This window comes from Zingiber officinale, chromosome 2A (genome assembly GCF_018446385.1).
Source record: "Zingiber officinale cultivar Zhangliang chromosome 2A, Zo_v1.1, whole genome shotgun sequence".
Taxonomy (NCBI): Eukaryota; Viridiplantae; Streptophyta; class Magnoliopsida; order Zingiberales; family Zingiberaceae; genus Zingiber; species Zingiber officinale.
In genome coordinates, this window is record NC_055988.1 from 134,654,638 (window position 1) to 134,681,991 (window position 27,354).

Below are 27,354 nucleotides of genomic sequence, written 5' to 3' on the forward strand. Positions count from 1 at the left end.
TCGAGCCAAACAAAGGAAGTTGCGAGCCTCTTCAATAGACTCCGTCTACTCCCAACGGTAACAACCTCGATCTCCTGTGGAACCATGGTATACTCCTACTAGTGATCATGTGTCTCAAACATCTCACAGAAGATAACCAAAATACGCACTACTGATCTTCACATCTAGACGTTTCCATCGAAGCATCTCTAGAACTATGCAAAGATGAAGTGCGTAACTCACCGTGGATCCGAAATAGATCACAACACCGTCAACAAAGACAATGGAAACCAATCCAAACATCCTGGGAATACCAAAATCATCAAGTCTCTGAAAACCTCTAAGGCTTCCCAAACCCTAATGGTAAAATCATGACACATAATGTCCGTATCACAGACATTTCTAACCATAAGATCCCTGACAATAAGTCTGAAATATGATCACCAACGATATAAATCATCTAAGCATAGATCCTCCAGTGTGAGAGCAACGCTCCATCATAGAAAATACCACATATGTGGGAGCAACGCTCTACCACAAGAAATCCTCAATATGTAGGAGTAACACTCCACTACAAATAATCCATAACATGTATCTGCAATAGATATGGGAGCAATGCTCCGCTACAAGCAATCCGAAATATGTATATGTGGGAGCTCCGCTCCACCACAAACGATCCATAAGTGTCCAAGGCACCTAACTATCCAACTAGAGGTTGCACGAGATCACTCAACCACATATCACTGTGGGCAGCCAAAGGTATAAACAACCTAGTAAACAAATCAAATCCATAGTCAACTCTATCATCATCCTAGTGGATCGGTGACCCACTAATAGGAGAATTAGTTGACAGGGTAATACAACCAATAACATAATGTAGACACTTACATTCTACATTCAACATAGATAGAATCATCATGATGCTACCAACAATACACCTGGCACACGTGCACACACAACATAGGTATGATCGACATAATCATCCAATTAGTACACACCAAACACACTCATAGCACAGGTATAAGTCAGTGTGATACCTCAACAATACCTACTGAACCCGTATGCATATATCAACATAGGTATAATCGACAATACACCTCAAACAACCTCACATGGCATATATACACCAATGCCAAGAGTATAATCAACGTAATACTTCCAACAAAGCCTAATAGACACAAGTGCATCCACAAATCAAATATAATCAATAAAATACCTCGAATATTACACCGAACACATCTACACATATCAGAACTCATATTAAATCGATAAGATACCTCCAAATAAATAATCAGACACGTATGCCTAACCATTATGGTATAATCTACTAGACACCCACAATAATCATAACTGGACAAGTATACACCACATAGATATACCTAATCAGCATATTTAATCCAATCAACCTGACATTCCCTATTTTACCTTCTATGTTATTCAAATCCGACACAATACTCAACTATTTTCATCCAGCCTTGACATTGATGAAAAATTGATTACATTTAACACTTCAATAAAATTTATTTCCTCAATATCTGAAACCATTACTAATCATTCATATGGAGTTATATGATCAAAAAATTTGCCAGGATTCACAAACCAATCCACTTATAATCAACCGGATATCATGTTCCATACATGTATCCACTCAGCAGACCCAGAAAAATTTTTAACTATGACAACCAAAGGCAGCACAACAAAAATCCTACCAGTTCATTGATCCATAATCCATACAGAACTATTCGAAGGGATCCATCTTTATAGACACCAGAGCAAGTAACAACTTGACCCCCAAAAAAATTGTCAAATAACTAAATCAGTTCATGGGTCAATTCAACACTAATTACATCAACTAAAACTAGAAAATGTCAGCCCACATAATATCATATGTATAAATGTGTACGACCCAAAAGAAAAAGTCAGAATTCAAGATCATCAAGACACTCTCATTTTTATCCTCAAAAATATCAGCCCACATAATATCAGATGAATAAATCTCTACTCCCCATGAGAGCAAGTTAGCATTCAAAACATCAAATCATTATTTATCCACATAGTCCAATATCAGAGGAAGCAAATATCAATCTTATCATCCTGTTACTAACCACAACTAACCAGATTTATTAAAATCTCATAGGCACACTCAACCGTAAACTCTCTAGCACCCGATTTATAATCTAATCACCAACTATAATCATCAAACCTGTGAATATCATACATGACACTCACTATGTCACCATCAACGATAACGCAAATAATAGATCATCAAAATAGTTATCCACACAATATGCAGCCTATAAATGTAGCAAACACAAACACAAGCAATAAATGCATCATGCATATGATGCCAATGATGCGTTCTGGTCACCCCTGACGCCAGTCGATCATCTCACACCCAATAGTGAAGCCGAGTGGGTAGGCTGTGACAACCGTGCACTCTGTCGTCACTACTCCTGATGAGTGATAGAGTGGACAGGATGCTGTCGGAGTACACCTATCCTCCTACCCCAAATCATAAATGGGGGAGCGCAATGCTCTCAACTCCCAATACACAGTGACGAGGAGGAATCCCAGCCGGCTAACACGTTGTGTCACACTACCCATGAGCGGACCAACGGTGCCTAACAGAGTCCCTGCTGTAACACACTCTGCCTGAATCGACCACTAACCCATGAGTGGTGGTGTGTGCAGATCCATGTAACTGGCGATGTGCTCAACAATAATGGAGCGAACTATCTCACAGCATGCAATCATGCAAAAGGTGCATGACACTAACCACAAAATATCCTGAGCTAAACCATGTATATATATATAGAAAGTACACCATAAGTCAATGAATCAAAACAACGGTACACAGATCAGATAAAGTATACAATCTAGGTCCTGAACATGGTGAAGCATGGTATATCACTACCCCTACAAGCATGTATAAACAGGTAAAGTATACATGAGATGCAAACCAAGCAATCAATCAATCATGTAACAAGTATCGGGTAGTGATTAACCGTAACAAATAAGAACATAATTAATGCAACTTGTTAAATTCACTACTATGTATATCAAATGACATAAGTCAAAAGTACCCGCCTCCAATAGGAATGTCCAAATTCGACATCGAGATACTCGTCTCGCGTCAAAGTCCTGTATCCAATAGATATACGATTATTTAGCTAAATTCCTATAAATAGCTAAATAAATTCTTTAACCCTAAATTAGGGCAAAACCTTAATTTCAAAAACACATAAACCTAATCAACATACACATGATCGTCTAACCAAATCCTCCAATTCAGAACATAATCTACAACAAGTATTCCAACACATCTAATCCTTACCTCACAACTCTAAAGATTCTGTCAACAGCACAACTGGAGATCGACTTGTCGCTGCTAGCAACAAAATAAATTGCTGGATCAAGGAAACCACAATAAATCCTATTAGAAATTCTTTCCCACTGTCCAATTAAAATGAGGACATCACAAATCAGCAATACCTAATTTTCCTTATCTAACTCGTATCCGTGCTTGTTGATCCACACCAGGATTGTGGCTACCAGCACGAATTGATTACTTGTAACGACCCGCCTTCTACTACTAAGCTGTAAGGCCGATCGCTACATTATGCTGTGCTAAATTACTATTGCGGAAATCTGGATTGATTAAAATTTTGCTAAACTGATTACTGTAAACTATGATCTTAATATTCTAGGTGTACCTAGGAGTTGTACACATGCTAGGGAAGACAATCTATGCCTCTTGGATGTCCTACTAGCTATAGTCAAGCATTTCAATCGATCCATGGATCGATTGGGGCTGTCGGATCGATCCAGTGATCGATCCAGCTTGATACTGGCACGGAGGGAAACTCTGGATCGGTCGGCTGACCGATCCATAGGCTACAACGCTTCTGTATGCGGCTGGATCGGTCTACCGACCGATCCAGGAGCACCCTGATCGGTCGGCTTGACCGATCCAGTGGCTCACTGATCGGTCGGCTGACCGATCAGTGAGCTTCTGTGCTCGCTGTTCGCATATGGATCGGTCGGCTGACCGATCCATAACAGAGGCCAACTCTCTATTCGCGACTGGATCGGTCAGCTGACCGATCCAGTGGCACAGCCCATCTTTGATCGGTCTGTAGACCGATCTGGGTTTCTGATTTCGAATCAGAACCCTTGATTTCAGCACTTGTGCGTGCCAAAATTTCACATTTCACTCATGCTATACACAGAACATACCCTAATAACATAAAGCTAGCATTCTAAACTTGAAATAAAACAGGGTTTACTAGTTCGTGGCATTTAACAAATTAAAAGTGCATGGAAATAGAAATACTGAGAGTTCATTTGTTGGAATTTGCTAAATCCCCTAAGAATCTTTTATTCCAAGTTCCTGCCACACACATCATCTCTGCATTGCCTTCCAGCTTCCCTTGTTAGTCCATCTTTCCTTTGCCTTTATCTACAGTATAAGGAAAGTAGAATCTGTAAGCTTAAAGCTTAGTAAGAAACCAACTACCTCACAAAACATGCATACGATGCTAATGATGCTTTGAAAACATGCTATTTAAAACATATGCTGAACATATAAAACATGGCATGGCATACAATCATCCAAACATATATAACGAACTGAACATAGAGTTATCATGCATATTCACGGGGAAAAACTAAGCTGGAGCATGATACTGAAATTGAAACTGAAACTAAACTAAAACTGATCTTAAACTATAATCACTTAATTAGTTTATGTGTTTGAAAGCTATTATCATAATAAGTGAAAATAGTAATCATGCTGCTGTTTGGGCCCGGCAACTGTACGTGTTGTGCACGCATCCCTAACTAGACCCGGGTTTGCAAGTCCCGAATTTAGTAGGGTTACTAGGTTGTCTGAACCTAGGGACGACTGTGGGAGTCCAACCCAATGGATATCTGATCCTGTACAGTGCCACTAAAAATAAAATACTGGTATAGCTGAATTTACTTATTTTGCTATTACTAGGTTATCTGAACCTAGTGCTAGGTTGTCTGAACCTAGAGACAACTGTGGGAGCCCACCCATTGGACCGTAGTCTCATGAAAGCTGTAGTAAGGCTAACTAAGCTATTTTAAATGCTTCTATTGCATTTACTGAGCTATTAAAAATACCTAAGTTGCATTTTACTGAGCTAATCATTTAATCGAACATCTAGTGTGCTTAAACTCCCCTCTCTATTAGGGAGACTACCTTTAGGCACCCAACAGCATCTAAACCTCCAACTGAAGGGGGAAAGACGTGTCCGGCCCATCTAAAGGTACTCACTAAATCCCTAAACCTGCGAGGAGGGTTAAATACACCCTATATGTCGAAAAATCTGCATATAACTAAACTAATGCATAGAAAACCAAACGGAAGCTACTTATACTGCAGGTGAGGGGTTTCTTACCTCGTGTGCTAGATTTCTTACAAATCTAAGCGCTAGTTTTCCGGTGGAGAAGGTCCCTTCGTCGATCTTCTCGCGTCTACGTGTTCCTCTCGCGGAGGGGAGCGTCCTCGTGTCCGAAATGTCACCGGAAGGCACTCCTTAGGACCCTGGGGTGGAACCCTAGGTGTTCTGATGGTTGGCGCCGAGAGAAGGAAGAGGGAAGGAGGGGCGGCGGTGAGGGTTTGAGGGAGAGGCAAAGTCACGGTCCAAAGAAAATAATCCCTCACTTAATTAATTTCCTATTTATATTTAGGAATTAATTCGCCCAACTCTAATATAAATTTTATTGGTTCCCTTTCCTTTCAGCACGGCCCTGCTGGGTTCAACCGGTTACTAGAATTATCCGTAAACCATAGGTCTCGGGTTCAATTCCCGCTTAGGCCGTTTTCGTTTTCTATTTATTTTTGCTACTTCCGCTACTCTAAAAATTCCGGAAAAATATCTAAAAATTCCAGAATAATTATAGAATATTTATAATATAGTTTTGAGAATTTTCGGGCGTTACAATCCCCCATACCTTATAAAAAGTTCGTCCTCGAACTTAGAACAATTCTGGGTACTTCTGTCTCATGCTGGCTTCTGTCTCCCAAGTTGCCTCTTCTGCTGTGTGACTGTGCCAAATAACTTTGACTAATGGTACTTCCTTGTTCCGCAATTTCTTAACTGCTCGATCTATTATCTGAATAGGCCGACTGTCATAGCTGAGGTCTTCGCGGATCTGTACCGACTGGGGCTCAATCACCTGGGTGGCATCTGGGGTATGCTTCTTCAGCATAGAGACATGAAATACGTTGTGGACAGCTGACATTTCCTGGGGTAGCTCTAGCTCATATGCTACCTTGCCCACTCTTCTGCTGATAAGGTATGGTCCCACATATCTGGGACTTAGCTTGCCCTTCTTCCCAAAACGCATTATTCCCTTCATGGGAGCTACTCTGAGGAACACTGAATCCCCAACTGAAAACTCTAAGAGTCTGCGCCGCTCTGAGCTGTCTCTATCCTCTGGCGGATCTGCTGTATAGCTGCTGTGGTATCTGCTACTAGATCTGTCTGAAGCTCTAGTTCTTTCTGTTCACCACTCTCATACCAGCAGATTGGAGATCTACACCTCCGCCCATAGAGAGCCTCGTAAGGTGCCATACCGATAGTGGCCTGATAGCTATTATTGTATGCAAACTCTGCTAAGCTCAGATATTTGCACCAACTTCCCTTGAAGTCTAGGGCACATGCTCGGAGCATATCTTCGAGTACTTGATTTACTCACTCCGTCTGACCATCTGTCTGAGGATGGAAAGCTGTGCTAAACTTTAACTTCGTGCCCAAAGCTGACTGTACGCACTCCCAGAAGTGTGATGTGAACCTACTGTCTCTGTCTGATATAATGGTTCGTGGGACTCCATGTAATCTAACGATCTCCTTGAGATACAACTAAGCTAGCTGTTCCATGGAGTAGGATATCCTGATAGCTAAGAAGTGGACTGATTTAGTCAACCTGTCGACTATTACCCAGATGGTATCAAAACCATTCGTGGTTCTGGGTAATCCCACTATGAAGTCCATGGAAATATCCTCCCACTTCCATTCTGGGATCTGGATGGGCTGCAAAACTCCTCCTGGTCTCTGATGTTCTGCTTTAACCCTCTGACAGGTTAGGCAGGTGCTGACATATCGAGCGACGTCTCTCTTCATCCCAGGCCACCAAAAACGTTTCTTCAAGTCCTGATACATTTTGGTGGAGCCAGGATGCATCGCGTAGGGAGTCTTGTGAGCCTCATCTAGAATCCTCCTTCTAAGTTCCTCCTGATCTGGAACACATAATCTGTCGCCAAAGTACAACACCCCGCTAGTGGACACTCTGAATTCTCCACTTTCTGATTCTGCTAATTCTTGCTTGATTTTCTGAATTTCAGGATCCTGCTCCTGAGCTGTCTGGATGTCACCAAACAAGGTAGACTCTAATGTCATAGTAGAGAGGTGTCCGACTAGGAGTTCGAGACCGAAATCTGTGATCTCTTTCTGTAGGGGTGGTGGCATGGCTGCTAGAGATAATAGAGTAGCGCTGGACTTTCTGCTGAGGGCGTCTGCTACCCTATTCGCTTTTCCTGGGTGGTAGAGGATATCTATGTCGTAGTCTTTGACCAGTTCTAGCCATCTGCGCTGTCGCATATTCAGATCCTTCTGAGTGAAGAGGTACTTCAGACTCTGATGATCTGTATACACCCTGCACTGAGCTCCATACAAGTAATGTCTCCAAATCTTGAGAGCGAACACCACTGCTGCAAGCTCAAGGTCATGAGTAGGGTAATTCTTCTCATATTCCTTGAGTTGTCTGGAGGCATAGGCTATCACCTTGCCATTTTGCATCAGTACTGCTCCTAGTCCCAATTTAGAGGCATCACTATATACATCAAAGCTATCTGCATTTTCTGGTAGAGTCAGGATAGGTGTACTGGTCAATCTCCTCTTCAGCTTGCTGAAACTGTTCTCACAGTCCTCTGTCCACTGAAATTTTCTGTTCTTCCTGGTAAGGGCTGTCAGTGGGGAGGCTATCCTGGAGAAATCCTCTACGAATTTCCTGTAATAGCCTGCTAATCCTAGAAAGCTTCTGATCTCACTGGCGTTCTTGGGTCTTTTCCAGTTACTCACAGCTTCTATTTTACTAGGGTCTACCATGATACCATCTTTTGAGATGATGTGACCCAGGAAGGACACCTGATCTAACCAAAATTCACACTTGGTGAACTTGGCGTACAGCTGATTCTGCTGAAGGGTCTGCGATACTGTTTCCAGGTGCTCTACGTGTTCTTCCTGAGTTCTGTAATAGATAAGGATGTCGTCGATGAACACTATAACAAACTTATCTAAATATTCCCTGAATACCCTGTTCATGAGGTCCATGAAAGTAGCTGGAGCATTTGTCACACCAAAGGGCATGACTACGAACTCATAATGTCCGTATCTGGTCCTGAATGCTGTCTTGGGTATATCCCCTTCTTTAACCTTCACCTGATGATAACCTGATCTGAGGTCTATTTTAGAGAACACTGCTGCTCCCTTTAGCTGATCGAACAGGTCATCTATTCTGGGAAGAGGATACCTGTTCTTGATTGTGACCTGGTTCAGTGCCCGGTAATCTATACACAGGCGCATGCTTTCGTCCTTCTTCTTCACGAACAATACAGGTGCTCCCCATGGTGAGTGACTAGGGCGTATGAAGCCTTTGTCAAGCAGCTCCTGTAGTTGCTCATGAAGTTCCTTCAGTTCTGCTGGAGTCATGCGGTAAGGTGCTTTGGAAATAGGATTTGTACCGGGAATGAGCTCTATCTCAAATTCGATCTCCCTGTCTGGTGCTAGGCCTGGTAACTCTTCAGGGAAGACTGCTGGGTAGTCACATACGACTCGGACCTCTGTTAGCTGTTGGTCCTTGTCCTGGCTGATACTGACTACGTGTGCTAAGAACCCCGTACATCCTGAATCCATCAACCTCTGTGCCTTCATAGCTGAGAGAAACTTCTTGGCTTTTCTAATTCGAACTGTGCTTCTGCTTCGGGTTGGAATATGACTTTCTGTTTACGGCACTCGATGGAAGCACCGTATCTGATCAAGAAGTCCATTCCAAAAATGACATCGTAGTCAGTCATATTTAGCACGATCAGATCACAGAAGAGTTCTCTGTCTGCTATAATGACTGGCACTGCTCTGAGCCAGTGCGTGGATGTCATAATTTCTCCTGAAGGCAGTGTCGTCAGAAACTGACTACTGAGTACCTCTGGAGGTATTGCTAACTTCTCGGCAAATGCCCTGGATATATATGAATGGGTTGCCCCAGTATCGAATAAGACAGTTGCTATTTGCTGAAAAATATTAATCTGACCTGTAACAACTGTCGAGGCATTTGCTACGTCCTCTCTGGTGAGTGAGTAGATCCTCACATTGGTCATAACTGGAGGGGCTTCTAATCTGCCCTTGCTGATGTGTGGACCATCTAAAGCGGCCTGCATCTGATGTAACTGAGCTGGCTGGCCTCCGTACTGAATCGACTGTGGCTGAGGAAGACTGGTCTTGTTTGGGCACTGCTTAGCCATGTGCCCTTCTTGTCCACATTCAAAGCATCCTCGTGTGCCCTTACGACAAACTCCAGGATGGAATTTCCCACAAGTAGCACACTTTGGATAACTGGGCTACTTGCTGGCTGGCCCTCCTTTTGGGTAACTCCCTGGTTTGCGCTTGTTGCTGGAGTTCCCTTTCCAGTTAGAGTCATGAGGGTTGTGGCCTGCTCAGGTGAGCCTCCTTGACCCTTAGGTTCTGAGAGGATTTGCTTCTGCTGCTTGATACTATTCTGGTAGTGCTCAATGGTCAAGGCGCTGCTGACTAGTTCTTCGGTGGTTTGCGGCCTGTGGATGCCGCCAGCCACGTTCATTGCTATTTCCGGCCTCAGCATCTTGAGCATCAACCGGACTCGTTCTTTTTCTGTGCTGACTAGTTCTGGGCATAGACGAGCCAACCTGTTGAATTTCTTCACGGCTTCCTCCACTGAAAGGTTGCCCTGACGAAACTCTGTGAACTCGTCGTAGTGGCGGTTCGTAACCCGCATGTGAAAGAATTCCTCAAAGAACTCCTTCTCGAAGTCAGCCCACAACATCTGGTTCACTGGGCGCTTCGCTCTGATTCTCTCCCACCACATGCGTGCATCCCCTGTCAGGCAGAAGGAGGCACACTTCACCTTCTCGTGTTCTGGCCAGTCCAGAAGCTCCATCGTACTCTCCAGTGTTTTGAACCAGGCTTGTGCATCCCATGGTTCACTAGTGCCTGAGAAGTTCTCTGGCTTAACTCTCTGCCACTGGATCAGATAGGCTTCTCTCTTTGCCTCTACTGCTGCTGGGGCTACTGGTGTTGTAGGCTGGACTAGTGGAACCTCTAAGACCACTGGTGTCGCTAAGTTAGGCTCCGGGGTGACAGTGGGAGTGTTCTGCTGACTAGCCTTTAAGGTGGCTATTTCCTGTTGCTGTTCAGCTAGCTGCTGCTGTAACTGAGCCACTAGTGCTGTAAGGTCTGGGGGAGGCACTGAACTGCCTGCCTCATGCTGGGGCTCAGTAGCTGGTGTCCTTCTAGCTGGACGTCCTCGTGCCATTTCTAAAGACATGGAGGACAGGACATGCATAACTAATACAATTATAATTGTATAACTATTGCTATCATGTTATATACTATCACATACTAACATGCATCAATTTTTTTATAAACATGAGCTATAACAAGAAAGCAAGAAACATAAATAAAGCAGAGGTATTCTTACTTGGAAGCTGCAGGTTCAATGCTGATGTGTGTGTAGGAAGTATGGAACACTGCTCTGATACCACTCTGTAACGACCCGCCTTCTACTACTAAGCTGTAAGGCCGATCGCTACATTATGCTGTGCTAAATTACTATTGCGGAAATCTGGATTGATTAAAATTTTGCTAAACTGATTACTGTAAACTCTGATCTTAATATTCTAGGTGTACCTAGGAGTTGTACACATGCTAGGGAAGACAATCTATGCCTCTCGGATGTCCTACTAGCTATAGTCAGGCATTTCAATCGATCCATGGATCGATTGGGGTTGTCGGATCGATCCAGTGATCGATCCAGCTTGATACTGGCACGGAGGGAAACTCTGGATCGGTCGGCTGACCGATCCATAGGCTACAACGCTTCTGTATGCGGCTGGATCGGTCTACCGACCGATCCAGGAGCACCCTGATCGGTCGGCTTGACCGATCCAATGGCTCACTGATCGGTCGGCTGACCGATCAGTGAGCTTCTGTGCTCGCTGTTCGCATATGGATCGGTCGGCTGACCGATCCATAACAGAGGCCAACTCTCTATTCGCGACTGGATCGGTCAGCTGACTGATCCAGTGGCACAGCCCATCTCTGATCGGTCTGTAGACCGATCTGGGTTTCTGATTTCGAATCAGAACCCCTGATTTCAGCACTTGTGCGTGCCAAAATTTCACATTTCACTCATGCTATACACAGAACATACCCTAATAACATAAAGCTAGCATTCTAAACTTGAAATAAAACAGGGTTTACTAGTTCGTGGCATTTAACAAATTAAAAGTGCATGGAAATAGAAATACTGAGAGTTCATTTGTTGGAATTTGCTAAATCCCCTAAGAATCTTTTATTCCAAGTTCCTGCCACACACATCATCTCTGCATTGCCCTCCAGCTTCCCTTGTTAGTCCATCTTTCCGTTGCCTTTATCTGCAGTATAAGGAAAGTAGAATCCGTAAGCTTAAAGCTTAGTAAGAAACCAACTACCTCACAAAACATGCATACGATGCTAATGATGCTTTGAAAACATGCTATTTAAAACATATGCTGAACATATAAAACATGGCATGGCATACAATCATCCAAACATGTATAACGAACTGAACATAGAGTTATCATGCATATTCACGGGGAAAAACTAAGTTGGAGCATGATACTGAAATTGAAACTGAAACTAAACTAAAACTGATCTTAAACTATAATCACTTAATTAGTTTATGAGTTTGAAAGCTATTATCATAATAAGTGAAAATAGTAATCATGCTGCTGTTTGGGCCCGACAACTGTACGTGCTGTGCACGCATCCCTAACTAGACCCGGGTTTGCAAGTCCCGAATTTAGTAGGGTTACTAGGTTGTCTGAACCTAGGGACGACTGTGGGAGTCCAACCCAATGGATATCTGATCCTGTACAGTGCCACTAAAAATAAAATACTGGTATAGCTGAATTTACTTATCTTGCTATTACTAGGTTATCTGAACCTAGTGCTAGGTTGTCTGAACCTAGAGGCAACTGTGGGAGCCCACCCATTGGACCGTAGTCTCATGAAAGCTGTAGTAAGGCTAACTAAGCTATTTTAAATGCTTCTATTGCATTTACTGAGCTATTAAAAATGCCTAAGTTGCATTTTACTGAGCTAATCATTTAATCGAACATCTAGTGTGCTTAAACTCCCCTCTCTATTAGGGAGACTACCTTTAGGCACCCAACAGCATCTAAACCTCCAACTGAAGGGGGAAAGACGTGTCCGGCCCATCTAAAGGTACTCACTAAATCCCTAAACCTGCGAGGAGGGTTAAATACACCCTATATGTCGAAAAATCTGCATATAACTAAACTAATGCATAGAAAACCAAACGGAAGCTACTTATACTGCAGGTGAGGGGTTTCTTACCTCGTGTGCTAGATTTCTTACAAATCTAAGCGCTAGTTTTCCGGTGGAGAAGGTCCCTTCGTCGATCTTCTCGCGTCTACGTGTTCCTCTCGCGGAGGGGAGTGTCCTCGTGTCCGAGATGTCACCGGAAGGCACTCCTTAGGACCCTAGGGGTGGAACCCTAGGTGTTCTGATGGTTGGCGCCGAGAGAAGGAAGAGGGAAGGAGGGGCGGCGGTGAGGTTTTGAGGGAGAGGCAAAGTCACGGTCCAAAGAAAATAATCCCTCACTTAATTAATTTCCTATTTATATTTAGGAATTAATTCGCCCAACTCTAATATAAATTTTATTAGTTCCCTTTCCTTTCAGCACGGCCCTGCTGGGTTCAACCGGTTACTAGAATTATTCGTAAACCATAGGTCTCGGGTTCAATTCTCGCTTAGGCCGTTTTTGTTTTCTATTTATTTTTGCTACTTCCGCTACTCTAAAAATTCCGGAAAAATATCTAAAAATTCCAGAATAATTATAGAATATTTCTAATATAGTTTTGAGAATTTTCGAGCGTTACATTGCTGCTGGAACAAAACAACCAAACCAAATCAACAATTAATCAAGATCCTTGAACCTACAGCATTTCCAAACAAAACTAAACCTCACCGTGGATTTAATCAAGGGCAGAGGGCACTAGGGCATCGACGTCGACACTGTGCACACTGTACAAAGGTGCGGTGGTCGTGAACACAGGGAGGAGAGTCGGCGTTGGCTCATCGGACCAAAGGAGATGGAGTGAATGAGGCTAGGCTGTCGCGACAGTGGAAACTAGGGCACGGCTCGTCGTCGGCTGTATTGGTGGCGACGTGATGCAACGGTGTTGATCCTCCTTCCGGCGAGCCCCTGTTGGCCGTGACCTGGAGAGGGAGACCGACAATGGATCGGCAAACCTGTGGCCGGCGCTCGAAGTTCCTGTGGCTAAAGAATCGGCGTCGGAAGGGAAAGGAGAAGAAAGAAAACGAAAATGGAGTGCTCGGCTTCTCCCTTGATCACAGCTTAAACGCTCGGAGGGAGGTGGAACGGCCGAGTGCGATTAGGGCAAGGAGAAGAGGCGCGCGTGGGTTCGGCGAGGAAAAGGAAACAGAGGAAAAAGAAATAAAAATAAAGAAAAGGAAATAAAGATAAAGAAATAGAAACATTTCCTCGCTAAAACGGGGTAACATAAACAGGCTTTTCTGGCCCCATTTTTATCCCCATTAACTCGTTCATACAAGCTCCGAAAAATTCCCGGAAAATTTCCAAAAATTTCGGAAAATTCCCTTATCAATATTCGCCTATTTTCGGTATTTTACATCTTGTCCCACATGAATTATAGAATTCAGTGGGAGCATCATTTAGTTAAAGGCCTAATTAAATGATTTAAAAGAATATGATATTTATTTTCTGCATTTTTCTGTTGTAGATAACCATGACGTCGAATACGAACTCTTTCTCCCTGTGTTCTGTTCTTGAGAAGGACAAGCTCAACGGAGCAAATTTCCTGGACTGGTACAGGAACTTGAGAATAGTTCTCACCGAGGAACATAAACTGTACGTTCTGGAGCAACCCATTCCGGAGGCTCCTCCTGCCAATGCCACGCAAGCAGACAAAGATGCTTACAAGAAGCATCAAGATGACGCATTAGATGTGTCCTGTCTAATGCTCGCAACCATGAACTCTGAGCTTCAGAAGCAACACGAGTTGATGTGCGCTTACGATATGGTTGAATATCTTCATCAACTGTATCAAGGACAAGCGAGACATGAGAGATTTGAGATCTCAAGGGCACTATTTCAGTGCAAGATGTCAGATGGGGCTCCCGTAGGCTCATATGTACTCAAAATCATTGGGTACATAGAAAATCCACAGAGGTTGGGATTCCCGCTTGGCCAAGAGCTGGCCACTGACCTGATCTTGCAATCCTTGTCGGATAGCTATAGTCAATTCGTTCTAAACTACAATATGAACGAAATTGACAAGCCACTGCCCGAGCTGCTTAGTATGTTGAGAACTGCTGAGCTGAACCTTAAGAAGGCAAAGCCCCACTCTATTCTGATGGTTCAGAAACACAAGGGCAAGGGCAAGCCCAAAGGCAAGGGAAAGTCCCAAGCCAAGGGCAAAGGCAAGGCACTGAAGCCTAAAGGAGGGATCGCCAAGGATGCTACCTGCTTCCACTGTGGTCAGACCGGACACTGGAAGACGAACTGCAAGGTGTACCTGGAAGATCTTAAGAAGAAGCGAAGTGAGACTTCCACTTCAGGTATATATGTTATAGAAGTCAATCTATCTATTTCTTCATCATGGGTATTAGATACCGGATGTGCTTCTCACATTTGTACTAATGTGCAGGCGCTGAGAAATAGCAGGGTATTGGCGAAGGGCGAGGTGGACCTATGCATAGGCAATGGAGCACGGGTTGCTGCTGTTGCTGTAGGGACTTATTTTCTATCTCTGCCCTCTGGGCTTGTATTAGAGTTGGATGATTGTTGTTATGTGCCTGCATTAACTAAGAATATAATTTCAGTTTCTTGTTTGGATAAGAAAGGTTTCTATTTTATTATAAAGGACAAATTTTGTTCTATTTATTTAAAAGATATGTTCTATTGTAGTGCACCTCTGATGAACGGACTCTACATTCTAGACCTTTAAAGCCCTATCTATAACATAAATACCAAGAGGTTCAAGTCAAATGACCTAAACCAAACCTATCTTTGGCACTGTCGCTTAGGTCATATAAATAACAAGCGCTTATCTCAGCTCCATAAGGATGGTTTGCTGGACTCATTTGATTTTGAATCTTATGAGACGTGTGAGTCATGGCTACTAGGCAAGATGACCAAGACTCCCTTTAGTGGGCACAGTGAGAGAGCGACTGACTTGTTAGGTCTTATACATAGTGATGTATGTGTTGGAACCCCAAGGTGTTTTGATGTGATCAAACAAGCTAAGTTAGGTCCTGCATTTGTTTAACCCTTGTGTCTAAGTGTGCAGGAGCTTAGGAACACAGGAAGTCAAGCGGAAGACGTGGCTAGCGAGAAGGATGGCACGGGGAGAGAGCCGACGGGCTCGGTGCGTCCGAGGGACGAGGTGACCGCGGAAGAGTACACCGGTGGACGAGAAGAACATGCGCGGCGTTCGAGGGACGAGAAACCGGGAAGGAAGGCTGCTCGAGGAGAAGGCCGGAACTTGGGTTCGGGTGAGCCCTACTCCGGATGGCCGAGATCACCCAAGCTAGCGGAGCCGGAGTGAACAAGACCCGGACCGAGACGAGCTGAACCGGAGGTGAAAAAGTCAACGTTGTTGACTTCGGGCTCCGGGGCGCCCGGAGCAGTCCGGTGCGCCCGGAACCCTCCGGGGCGCTCGGAACCCTTTCAGGCGCCCGGACCTGGATTTTGACCAGGATTGCGTCAAACGCGATCTGATCGTTGGGGATAGAATTTTATCCCCCACAGGGCGCCCGGAACTCCTTTCAGGCGCCCGGACCAGTACTATAAATAGAGTACTGGTCTGCACATTCAGAACATCTCACTTGTAATCAATTTTTTCTGTGCTTTTAGTATTGTTCCTTTCATTTGTGCTGTCAACATTGTAAAGAGGCTTCTCCGCCCAGAGGAGATCATAGTGCACTTACTTTCCTTGGATTAGCAATCCTCTGATTGTAAACCAAGTAAATCTCTGGTGTATGATTTCTTTACTTAGTCTCTACTTTTTATTACAAGTGTTTATGATATAGTTGAAATCCGAGAAAGGTTCGAGTTTTATTTTGTAGGGAAATTCACCCCTCCCCTCTTGCCGGCCTCCAAAGGGACCAACAAGTGGTATCAGAGCAAGGCGCTTCAGGAGGACTAACCGTCGATCGAAGCAACAAGATGGCCAGACCAAGCATCGTCCCACCAAAATTCGAGGGGAACTTCGCAGACTGGAAGCGTCGTATGGAGGTATTCCTAAGAACTGATTTCGAAATTCAGTTTATAATGAAGTATGGTTTTTTAGCTCCGACGAATCAAGATGGAAAAGAAAAAGAAGAGAGCAATTGGACAAAGAAGGAGCAGAGTGAATCTGTAGCAAATAGCCGTGCAGAATATCACCTGCTGAGTGTATTACCACCTCAAGAGGTCAACCGCATCGGAAGCTATTCATCTGCTAAAGAACTCTGGGAGAAGTTCCTGGAACTCCATGAAGGCACGTCTGAAGCGAAGCTCGCTAGACGAGACATCCTCCAGAACAAGTTGATGAACATTCGTCTGGAAAAAGGTGAGAAGGTAGCCAATCTACACGCAAAGGTAAAAGAACTGATTACTGATCTCGAGAACCTCGGAGAAACGGTAACAAATCGGGACAGCATACGCTACGCACTCAACGCGTTTCCCAGAACTTCGGAGTGGACATCAATCGTCGACGCCTACTATATTTCAAAAGACCTAGATGTAAGTACTTTAGAAGAGTTGTTTTCTACTCTTGAGTTACATGAAACCAGGTGTGCAGCTACAACAAAAGACTCAAGTCAGATAATGGCGCTGAACGCAACCAAGAAGGATGAACTCGAGTCAGACTCCGAAGAAGACCAAGAAGCATATATGGTAAGAAACTTTAAAAAGTTTTTTAGATCTAATAAATTTAAAGAAATGTAGAATAAAAAGAATCCAAGAAATAGAAGAAAAGTGCGTTGTTATCAGTGTCAAAAGGAAGGACACTTAAGAGAGGATTGCCCAGAACTAAAGAAGGACAAAATGAAGACACCCAAGAAACACAAGAACCTAAAAGCCACTTGGGACGAAACTTCCTCATCTGAGTCCGAGATTCAAGAATATGCGGGGATTGCACTGATGGCAAGCTACGAAGAACAAGTACATTAGAACCCAGCATCGATGGAGGGGGAGCGACCTCAGATGGAAGTAGCGAAGCAGGGGGAGATTCAGGCTTTAAGTCTGATATGGTAAGTGAGGTATGTCTCTTACCCCTTGATGAACTTTACTTTGGTATTAAGGCAATGGCTAAATCCATGTATAAATTAGAAAATAAAAATACCAAATTAGAAAATGAAATTCTAGAAATAAAATTTTTTTTGGCAAAATCATGTCTTATAGAGGATTTTGAAAAATTGAAAATTGAAAATGAAAAACTAAAAGAAGAAATAAAAATATTAAAAAAATCTAATGGTTCAAATATTTCTACTTTTAGAAATTATAGAGGTTTAAATTGGTATTATAGATTTCATCAAAATCAAATTAGAAATATATCAAAAATCTATGTACCTAGGAAATACTTGGTTAATCCTGTAGGTAGGAACCTCTACTGGGTTCCAAAAATCTGTTTAATTTAAAATTAAAATTAGACTTAGCATTTTCAGCAAGGAAATTAAACAACTAAATTCTTTATGAGGCTTTGACTAAGGAAGTGGTTGTTGCTCCAATAACCAAGAAGGCCTAGTGCCTCGCCACGACCTGGAAGCCAAGTATCGAAATGAAAAGTTTAATTGACTAACTGAAAAAGTATTAATTTAAATTACTTAATGCTTTAAAAGAGTTATTCAATTTGTGTTAGAAAATATTTATAAAAAAAATTGACTTAGAAAATTTTTTTTCCTTAGAAATTTTTATGAAAATTGACTTAGAAATTTTTTTAAAAGATATCTTAGAATTTTTTTTATAAAAATTGCCCTAAGATTTTTTACTAAGAATTTTTTTATGATAATATTGCCTTATATTTTTTTAACAAAAGACTTAGACATTTTTTTCGAAAGAAAAATTCTAAAGAGTGTCTTTACTTAGACATTTTTTTTATTTTACACTTAAAGTTTTTGTTTGAATTTACCTTAGACTTGTTTATAACCCCAATTTTTATGTGATCAAAGGGGGAGAAGTATGTTAAGTCTAGGGGAGGTAATATAATTTTTCAATTGAAAAATATTTGGACTTATTTAAATATAAATTGTTTTTATTACATATGTTTACCCTAACTTAACTTGGGTTGCTCACATCAAAAAGGGGGAGATTGTTGGAACCCCAAGGTGTTTTGATGTGATCAAACAAGATAAGTTAGGTCCTGCGTTTGTTTAACCCTTGTGTCTAAGTGTGCAGGAGCTTAGGAACACAGGAAGTCGAGCGGAAGACGCGGCTAACGAGAAGGACGGCACGGGGAGAGAGCCGATGGGCGCGGTGCGTCCGAGGGACGAGGTGACCGCGGAAGAGTACACAGGTGGACGAGAAGAATGTGCACGGCGTTCGAGGGACGAGAAACCGGGAAGGAAGGCTGCTCGAGGAGAAGGTCGGAACTTGGGTTCGGGTGAGCCCTATTCCGGATGGCTGAGATCACCCAAGCTAGCGGAGCCGGAGCGAACAAGACCCGGACCGAGACGAGCTGAACCGGAGGCGAAAAAGTCAACGTTGTTGACTTCGGGCTCCGGGGCGCCCGGACCTATATTTTGACCAGGATCGCGTCAAATCCGATCTGATCGTTGGGGATAGAATTTTATCCCCCCCCCAGGGCGCCCGGAACTCCTTTCAGGCGCCCGGACCAGTACTATAAATAGAGTACTGGTCTGCACATTCAGAACATCTCACTTGTAATCAATTCTTTTTGTGCTTTTAGTTGTGTTCCTTTCATTTGTGCTGTCAACGTTGTAAAGAGGCTTCTCCGCCCAGAGGAGATCATAGTGCGTTTACTTTCCTTGGATTAGCAATCCTCTGATTGCAAACCAAGTAAATCTCTGGTGTATGATTTCTTTACTTAGTCTCTACTTTTTATTACAAGTGTTTATGATATAGTTGAAATCCGAGAAAGGTTCAAGTTTTATTTTGTAGGGCAATTCACCCCTCCCTTCTTGTCGGCCTCCAAAGGGACCAACAGTATGTGGCCCTTTCAATGTCGCTGCTAGAGGCGGTTATAGGTACTTCATCACATTTACTGATGACTTCAGTAGATTTGGTTATGTGTACTTGATGACACATAAGTCAGAATCCTTTGAAAAGTTCAAAGAATTCAAAAATGAAGTACAGAACCAGCTTGGCAAGAGTATTAAGATACTTCGATCAGATCGAGGTGGAGAATACCTTAGCCATGAGTTTCGTGACTATCTAGCTGAGTGTGGGATTCTATCCCAACTCACTCCTCCTGGAATACCACAGTGGAATGGTGTATCCGAAAGGAGGAATCGTACCCTATTAGATATGGTACGATCTATGATGAGTCACACAGATCTATGATGAGTCACACAGATCTTCCGACATACCTTTGGGGCTATGCTCTAGACACAGTAGCTTTTATACTCAACCGAGTTCCATCCAAGGCCGTGATAAAGATACCATATAGGATATGAACTGGGAGAGATGCCCGGGTGTCTGTCATGAGGATTTGGGGTTGTGAGGCTTACGTTCGACGTCAAGTCTCAGACAAATTGGGATCCAAATCCGACAAGTGCTACTTTATTGGATATCCCAAGGAAACTAAGGGATATTACTTCTACATTCCCAGTCAGCACAAGGTAGTTGTGGCAAAGACTGGGGTCTTTCTAGAAAGGGACTTTGTTTCTAGAAAGACTAGTGGGAGTACGTTAGATCTTGAAGAAGTTCAAGATGCAGACCATAGCACTGAAGCCTCAATGGAAATTGAACTGGAACCACAAAGTGTTGTGGATGATGTTGTTCCACAAGGAGTTGAGGAACAACAACCAGTTCAAGTAGACATACCTCTTCGCAGGTCTGATAGGGTACGTCGTCAGCTTGAGAGATAGTCATTTCTCTTGTCTGACCATGATGACGTTGTGCTCATAGAGGATGAGCCTACCACCTATCAGGAAGCTATGATGAGACCAGATTCCGAGAAATGACTAGAGGCCATGAGATCCTAGATGGAATCCATGTACACCAACCAAGTATGGACTTTGGTTGATCCACCTGAAGGGGTAAAACCTATTGGGTATAAGTGGGTCTTTAAGAGAAAGACTGACATGGATGGACTTATCTATAAGGGTCGCTTGGTAACTAAAGGTTTCAAGCAGATTCATGGTATTGACTATGATGAAACTTTTTCTCCAGTAGCGATGTTTAAGTCCATTCAGATCATGCTTGTTATTGCAGCATACCATGACTATGAGATATGACAGATGGATGTCAAAACTGCGTTTCTGAATGGAAACCTGCTCGAGGATGTGTACATGACACAACCTGAAGGTTTTGTAGATCCACAGCATACTAGCAGAGTATGCAAGCTGCATAGGTCCATTTATGGACTAAAGCAAGCTTCTCAGAGCTGGAATCTTCGATTCAATGATGCGATCAAACAGTTTGGTTTCATCAAGAATGAAGATAAACCTTGTGTCTACAAGAAGGTTGTAGGGGACATAGTTGTCTTCCTCATATTGTATGTGGATGACATACTACTCATTGGGAAGGACATCCCTTTGCTACAGTCTGTCAAGACTTGGCTAGGGACATGTTTCTCAATGAAGGACTTAGGTGAGGCATCCCGCATTCTAGGGATACAGATCTATAGAGATAGATCTAAGAGATTGCTTGGCCTAAGTCAGAGTACATATATTGACAAGGTACTCCTTCGGTTTGCCATGCAGAACTCCAAGAAGAGATTTCTGCCGATGTCACATGGCGTGAGTCTTTCGAAGACTCAAGATCCCTCTTATAGAGAGGAGAGAGACCGCATGGATCAGATCCCTTATGCCTCAGCCATAGAATCTATCATGTACGTCATGTTATGTACTCGTCCTGATGTCTCGTATACTTTGAGCATGATGAGCAGATACCAGTCAGATCCAGGTGAAAGTCACTGGATAGCGGTCAAGAATATTCTTAAGTACTTAAGAAGGGCTAAAGAATATTTCTTGATATATGGAGGCAATGATGAGTTAGCTGTAAAGGGTTACAGTGATGCCAGCTTCTAGACCGATCAGGATGATTATCAATCGCAATCAAGGTTCGTATTTTTCATAAATGGTGGTGCTGTGAGCTGGAAGAGTTCGAAGCAAGACACAGTAGCTGATTCTAAGACAGAGGCCGAGTACATTGATGCATCAGAGGCAGCAAAAGAGGCAGTTTGGATCTGCAAGTTCATCACTGAACTTGGGGTGGTTCCCAGTATCACTGACCCTATTGAGCTCTATTGTGACAACAATGGAGCTATAGCACAGGCGAAGGAACCTCACTCACACAAGCGGACCAAACACATACTACGGCGCTTCCATCTCATTCGAGAGATTATCGAGAGAGGAGAAGTGAAGATTTGCATAGTACCTACAGAGGCTAACATCGCAGATCCCTTGACCAAGGCTTTGGCACAGAGGAAGCATGATGGTCACACTATGTCATTGGGGCTTAGAGCCTACACTGATTGGCACTAGTGCTAGTGCACTACAAGAAAAAACCTAACAACAACGGTTTTTCACCGTTGTCGTAGCCCATTTTGAACTGTTGTTAAAGGCCGTGTTGTTAAAAGGGGTGCCCAAAGACAACAGTTTTTAACCGTTGTCTTTGAAGGCAAAGACAACATTTTTACAATAGTGAAAAACTGTTGTCTTTTCCTTCAAAGACAATAGTTTTTCACCGTTGTCTTTGAGCGTCTACCTTTAATAACAGGGTCTTCAACAATAGTTTTAAACTATCTACGACAATAGTGAAAAACCGTTGTCTCTTTTAGAAAAAAAATTTAAAAAATTAATACACAATTTTCCAATATTATAAATCATTCAAAATACTAAATTTCAAAATAAAATTTAATATACAATTTTCTAACATTCAAAAATAATATTTATAACATTCTGAAGAAATTTCATAAGCAACCAACAAAATGATAACACTATTAAAACAAAGGTAGAACAATATAACACAAGATTTTCTACTTAGATGTCGGTGAAGAGGAGGGATTGCAGCTCCTAGTGCTCCTTAATTTGTTAAAGTCTCTTCATTTTTTTAGCTTGTCGGCATTCTTCCCAATACTCTTGAGGACACCTAAAAAGAGCAGAATGAAATTATGCAATCCTGTGCACAAGAACTATGTAATTCTAAGTGGTGGATCATGTCTGTCACAAGTTCGCCACTAATTTTTTTTGACCATTATGCACAGATTGTAGACAAGCATGAAAATAAGCAGAACCATAAATATAAGCGAATAAAGGATACCTTTCAATCTTCGAAATCTTCTTTTCTGGTTGGCCCGTCTCCTTTTCCTCTCTTCTTTTGTTAACTCTGCCTCTTCTTTGATGTTTCCTTTTCCATGAAAAATCTCCTCAGGGGCAAGCATAGCCGCATCTGAGACGGCCAATGGAGCAACCTGCAAAACCATTGTATTTCAGTGACTCGAAACTGTTTTTACCATAAATTAAAAGATAACTCCAAAAGATATTTTTACCTCTTCCATTGCTAGAGCAGGTACATTGACTTGTATAGACATGTCCTCAATAACCTACATCATAACTTATGGTCAATCAAGAAATAAATACTAAAAAAATTAAACACTTGATAAGCTTTATTGCTAACCGGCTTTGGAGCAAAATGGAAGTGAGACAGCGCATCCAACTTTAAGGAAATCTTTTTGAATAGCATTGTTGCCTGCAGGCATAAAAGAAAAAGTGTATGAGAAAAGCTGAGAAGCTACACAAGCAGCCAGATATTATCGCAGATCAATACAATAGATCTAGTGGATATGTATTATTAACAAATTCAGATTACAGATATCCCAATGTCAGTTTTTTTGGCTATAAAGTAAAGTCATTATATGCATCAGTAAAAAAGACATCTATCGATAATATAATCTTCCATCAGGACTTCTGAGAAAGTTTCCCAGGCAAAGAAACAGAAAGGAGGGAAAACCCAAAGAGCTTGAGACGTTTCAATATAATTTATCAATAGTGAGAATACAACAGTTGTAAGGAGCTTAAAGAAAATGCGTCGATGAAGACTTATAAACTGACACCTAAGACATACAAATTCTCATTCTCATCAGCCATCAATCACTAAACTATGATTACTATCCTACCAGCAGCTGAAATTAGAAATTGAAAAAAATGTAGATAATTTTGGTAAAAATAGCTACTAATTGTCAGGGTTCAGTTTGAGTTTTTATGACAAAATTTACCACATAGGAATAGTAAATAAGTGGACAAGTAAAATACCTCAATCTTAAGTTTATCAGAAGTAGAAAGAAGAGCTAGAGCTAGACCCGTCTTCTGCGCATATTCTTCCTAAATTACAAAAAAAAAATGAGAGAGAGAGAGAGAAGTGAGCATAGTCTATGTATCACGCATTAGCTGATTAATAAAAATGATTTGCATGAATGAAGCAGCGAACCTCATATATCTCGGCAAGACCCTTCTTACTCTTATTTTCATCCTGTTAAAAAGTCCATTATGACATTGTTCCCACTTAGAAGTGTTCAATTTATATATCTTAATGTTGCCAAATTTAGACAGAACAAGAAAATTACCATCTCTTTGGTCTCCTTAGGGGGTTTAGATGGCAAGATAGGTGCTCTTTCAACGTCATCAAAATGACCCTGGAAGCAATCATAAACTTGAATTAGATTGTCTGATGATGGCACAAAAATAGTATCCACAATCCTGGAACTGACACTGATTGACTAGGCTTAAACTGAATCTTTTATTATTAATTTAAAAATAAAGATGAACACTAAGACTAGGTATGCACAATGACCGGTTAGCCAGATTGGATAGTTCATCTGCTAAGAAAATTACCATCAACAGAGGATAAATACTTTTGTAAACGAAAGTCCAAGAATAAAAGGTTGTAAAGATAATTACTTAACACTTCTGTTAGATAAAAAAAATAGAAATTAATTCCATAAGTTTGCCTAAACATAATGCTAGAGCACCGAGAAATGCACTTCCTAAATGTTGTTAAATTGTAAAATGAGTGATTTTAGCAAATAAACCTACTCCTGACAAACTATATGTATTATCACACATTTTCAGTAAAAATCTTACAACAACTAGCACATTTAATTGCTCTGCTTGCACTATTGTACAGTCACAAAGAATATTCTTCATCAGGCTGAAATCTAACTTTAGAATATCTTAATCATTTTAGTAAGGACTGAAGAGTGAAGAGCATTAGTTGATCATTAGTTGTTTTTGTTGTGTCAAAAAACAATTGGACCAATCACACTGCAAAAATTGTTGTAGAATTTAATATTCATTGGCGTGCTTAGCCATTCAAGGACTTTAATGTTCCATGTTCATACAATAAAAACTTCTGGCATGATGAAATCAAATGTAAAGCAACAGTATCTTTATGCCCTTCACAAGCCTAAAGCAACAAACAAGCAAACATATCATCCTTTGGCGCATACTCCATCTTACATTTTATAAGTATAAAGTTGGCAAATTAAGATATGACATACAACGATTGTACACACCAGAAGCTCTACTGATCTGACTAATCATGTCCACTTTATCAGCATCTCTACATGATGATGCATTTAATTAAATTCCAGATTCCACCCTAGTTCAGTAAATATTCTGAAACTTTCTACGTCCACATTATAAATTTTTCTTTCAACATTATAAGAACACTTTATAAATCTGACAACAGATACTTGGAGTAACTTGCACCAAAATACCACTGATTTTGATCAACAAGAATTCTGACAATAGCAAAAGCTTCAACAAATAAATGTTTATATGAGTTAGAAAATACTAGCGCCCTGCTGGATAAAAGTTTCAACAAGGAAAAGAGACATGGAAAAACTAGACAGTGGATGCTATTATAAACACAATGTTCCAGATTGGGCCAAGATTATAATGAGTAACAACTCCCTGTCCTACGTCTCTTCCAATCCACAAATGAATTTAGAAAATAACAACTCAAAAAAAATCAATTGTCAAGAAACAGCACTGCATAAGAGAAGAAACTTACCCAGGTTTAGAGTCGGTGGAACTTGTAGGAGTATCGGCCTTCGTCTAACCCATGCAAGAGAAGAGACAGAAATGTAAGTAAATAACGAGACATATTGTATCGATTTACAAGGACGAGTAAGAACGAAACAACACTCAACTGCAACAGCATTTGTGATCAAATTCCTTCCACTGAGCCTACCGGAGATCCTTCCATCGGATCTAACAACCAAGATGCTTCCTTTCGTTCCTGAGTGCCAAAGGAACAATCATCATATCTTCAAATCCCAAATCAGTAATAGTTATCTGATTCGTAAAAGAGGCGAAAAAAAACCTGGAAGAGATCTCGCAGGGGATGCAAAAAGACGCCTGTGCGGATCAATACGATTTGAGAGGAACACTACCGACTGGAGTGGTGCCGCCATTTCCGAAGCGAATCAAACCCAGAGAGAGGAGAAAGAGGAAGACGAGGAGTAGGAGGAGGAGGAGGACGAGAAAGGTCGAGGCTTGAGGAGGAGGAGGCGGTGAAGATGGCTGAAAGTAGAGGCCGCGAGGAGGAGGTGGCGAGGCCGAAAGTTGAGGCGGCGAAGAGGGAGGTGAGGAGGGAGGCGGCGAAGAAGACGGTGAAGAGGGTGGTGAGGAGGGAGGCGGCGAAGAGGGTGGTGAGTAGGGAGGCGACGAAGAGGGCGGTGAGGAGGAGGCGGTGGAGAGTAGGGTTTTGGGAAAGAGACAGAAAAAAATAAGGCGTAAAACAGACAAATGACGAAGGAGAAAAAGTGGCGAAAGAAAAAACAATTACATTTAACAACACTTAATAGACAACGGTTTTTAAAAACCGTTGTCGTAATCCCAAAAAAGCGCACATAGACAACAGTTTTAAAAAACTGTTGTCGTACCCTTTAAAAATCGTTGTTGTATCCCCAAAAAAACACAAATAGACAACGGTTTTTAAAAACCGTTGTCATAGGCCAAAAAAATTACTAAAAGACAACAGTTTTTGTTAAAACCGTTGTTAAAAGGCAAAAAGACAACGGTTTGGTATAAAATCGTTGTCGTTTGAGTGTTGTTGAATGACGTTTTTCTTGTAGTGGTGGGAGATTGTTAGTTAGAGCCCTAGAGTCAATCATTTGATGATTGTATTATGGACTTATTGTATCATATTCTTATAAAGGCATTTATTTTGGTTATTATACTTACTTGTATTTGTGCCAAATAAACTAAGTATAATAGCGTCCTTGAGTAGAAGGTTCTCACCTATATCAATCGGTTAGTTGAACCGATAGTGAGATGATATAGGGAACACTACTCTTAATCATTCCTAGTCGAGTATTAATATTCAGGGACAATGTTAATACAATAAGACTAGCATGTAGGCCAACTCGATGACTTGATCTCACAAGTCATGGATATAGAGATATCAAGTTGACACATGGGTATGCATTGGAGAATGTATACTGAATGACCCGCCATGAAAAAGTATCATGGATCGTTATATGAGTGGCATATACTTTCTCATGTGGCTATTAGTATGACTACTAGTCCTTAGACCTGAAGTCACCATGGTTCCCTACATAAGGAGTTATGTACTTTGGTTTCGTCAAACGTCACCCGTAACTGGATGGACTATAAAGGCGATTACTTGGTATGTAACGAATTATGCAGAGGGATGTGAGTGATGCAGATGGGATCTATCCCTCCTATATGACGGGAGCGACATCGATATTCTTGATAGAGTGAGACCACGAAGTGCATGGCCATGCCCAAATGAGTCAATATGAGATATTGAGCTCATTTGATTTAGTGAGTCTACTTGGAGTTCAAGATTTAGATT

At 41.8% G+C, this 27,354-nt stretch overlaps 1 long non-coding RNA gene across 1 annotated transcript; it reads right to left on the reverse strand.

The window, feature by feature from the left end:
* Positions 1-23,021: 23,021 nt before the first annotated feature.
* On the reverse strand, positions 23,022-23,809 carry LOC122040054. The gene is made up of 3 exons (XR_006128491.1): positions 23,787-23,809; positions 23,152-23,223; positions 23,022-23,077 (listed from the first exon to the last, which is right to left on the reverse strand). It is a non-coding gene; the product is annotated as an uncharacterized LOC122040054 (long non-coding RNA).
* Positions 23,810-27,354: the final 3,545 nt, after the last annotated feature.